This window comes from Gastrolobium bilobum, unplaced genomic scaffold (assembly GCF_033153095.1).
Source record: "Gastrolobium bilobum isolate Gb01-03AN ecotype WA unplaced genomic scaffold, APGP_CSIRO_Gbil_v1 utg48699, whole genome shotgun sequence".
In the NCBI taxonomy this organism is placed as follows: Eukaryota; Viridiplantae; Streptophyta; class Magnoliopsida; order Fabales; family Fabaceae; genus Gastrolobium; species Gastrolobium bilobum.
Window position 1 is genome coordinate 103,834 of NW_026897676.1, and position 2,460 is coordinate 106,293.

Below are 2,460 nucleotides of genomic sequence, written 5' to 3' on the forward strand. Positions count from 1 at the left end.
TCCTTAAGAAGAGATCACTTAGTTTATTTTTGTAGTTTTTATTTGTATAGTTTTAACTTTAGTTAAGTGACAATACTTCTTCTTCTTTCTGTATCACCCACTTGAGACTCCTCACGAGCAACAACCATCTTCTCCACTTTTCATTTTAGTGTAATCAATTTATTTTCATTTAAATACAAGTGTTATTTCTCTCATTTCCACTCGTTATCTCTGAACTGAATCTCGGGTCGATGGGACTTCAGTTTGGAATAATTATGTTTAAACTAGTAGCCATGGGCTAAACTATCCGTGCAATGGAAAAACTGCAAAGGTCTTAAAAAGTTCTTTTCGAAACTCTTGTATTACAGCTTTTGTGTTTCTCTAGTTAAGTGTGCTATATTCATTGTGTATCTTTGGAAATTGAACACATACTGAGAAAGGATCTTCCATGAGGAAGGGATTTCAGACAGCTTAACCAGAGGGGGAAGGCAGTACTGTGGAAACAGTATTGCTGGTTGCCTTAGGAATAAGGGACCACTTCGTTTATTTTAAGGTTCTGCACTAAGTACCTCTTGGAGTCAAGGGAGTCATAGGAATACGGAAACTTGTGATCGATCTAGTCCATAAGCTGAGGAATCAGACGTTGGCAGAAAGGAAACTGGAACAAATTCATAAGTGTTGAGTCTTGAGTAGAGAAATTAACCATTTAAGAATGGAGCAGTGGATCTGTTCCTTCTGTTATTATTGTTTTTAAACCATCCACCCTGTTGTCTCTTGATTATTGTTATTACTTTTTGTATTTTTCTTCTTTATTTAATCTTGTATCTATAAAACTCTCATGAATATTGTTGATCCTTCCCTAAACAAGAAGGATAACATACATAACGAAGCGATGAACTGTTTGCTGTCTGATTGAACCTACTGTCCTTGAGGAACGTTGTCAAGACAGTAGGGAACGTTTGACCAAACAGGTCAATTACTAACTTTTCTTTTCATTTTCATTCTTTATAAAACAGTATAAGACATTAATTAGAGTTCTATCCTCGTGGGAACAATAATCTGGGCATAATACTCCTATTTATTACTTGATGCGTGCACTTGCGCACTTGGGTTAAACTACAAAACAACTGTGTTCTTTCTTAGTGAACTAAGGAACGTTTTCATCATAATACACTTTTCACCCAACTCTCTTTTGAACCCAACAAGTTTTTAGCGTCGTTGCCGGGGATAGATACACTAAATTTTGTCCATATTATTGTTTTAAGTACATACATACTCTGTATATTTGATTTCATTTTTGTCACATATTCTGCTGATTCATACTATCTGTTTTATGGTTTATGAGTGAATAGTCTGAAACAGATTCTCCTCATTCCACTAAGATACCTGAGTTTTTCTTTGACCCTGAGCCAGAACGCACTTTACATAGAAGGAGAAAAAATCTCTGGGAAAATACTTTTGAAAACATGGCTAATTATAACAATAACAATGATGAAATCTCTCCTGAACAGAATTTTAGAACTTTGACTACTCCTTTCAGGAACAGACCAGAAAGGGGAGTAATTCTCCCTCCTGTAGCCCCCAATTTTGAATTGAAACCCATCATGTTCCACGTGATCAGGCAAGCTGGAGTCTTTCATGGACTCCCTGCAGAAGATCCTTACACACACCTCACAAACTTTCAAGACATTTGTGATAACTTCAAAGTTGAGGGTGTGACAGAGGAAAGTATGAGAATGAGGCTGTTTCCTCACTCCCTAGGCTCAAAAGCAAAAACATGGATGAAAACTCTCACCCCTGGATCCATCCACTCTTGGGAGGAACTTTCTAACAAGTTCATAGAAAGGTTTCTTCCTATGTCTCGACAAGCTGATGTTAGGGCAGAACTCTCTAACTTTAGAATGTTTCATGGAGAAAATCTTTATGAGGCTTGGGAGAGATACAAGGACATCATCAGAAAATGTCCAAATCATGGGGTGGAAAGTTAGGGAGTTTTACAGTCTTTCTATTAGGGCATTGATCATACTTCTCAACCACATTTAGACTTTGCTGCAGGAGGATATTTCTTTACAGGTACCCTTGAATCCAGGTATGAAATCATTAAAGGCACTGCAGAAAGATGTCTCCAATGGCCACTAGAACAGATGAGCCTAGTAAGGAAGCCAGGGATGCTAGAATTAGACAAACAAACTGCCATGGAATCCCAACTGGCCACCCTGATGAATGAGGTGAAGAATCTGAAAGCTGATAAAAAATAACCAAGGATGGAAGTCTTACAACTCACAGCAACTAAGAGTGAACCATGCTCAGCCTGTGGTGACCTTTATGATTCAACAGACTGTCCATCTACTGCCTTGGTGTGTTATGCATAAAACTTCGGGAACAGAAACTTCACCCAGGCCAGAGACAACCAAACTGCAGGAAGCAACAACAATCAAAATTCTGGAGGAACCATAGTAAAGGATCAGAACCATAATCCAC

General features: G+C 38.1%; 1 non-coding gene across 1 annotated transcript; it reads right to left on the bottom strand.

The window, feature by feature from the left end:
- Positions 1-1,850: 1,850 nt before the first annotated feature.
- LOC133309274 (small nucleolar RNA R71) lies at positions 1,851-1,957 on the bottom strand. Its single transcript, XR_009751294.1, has one exon. It is a non-coding gene; the product is annotated as a small nucleolar RNA R71 (small nucleolar RNA).
- Between the last annotated feature and the right edge of the window lie 503 nt (positions 1,958-2,460).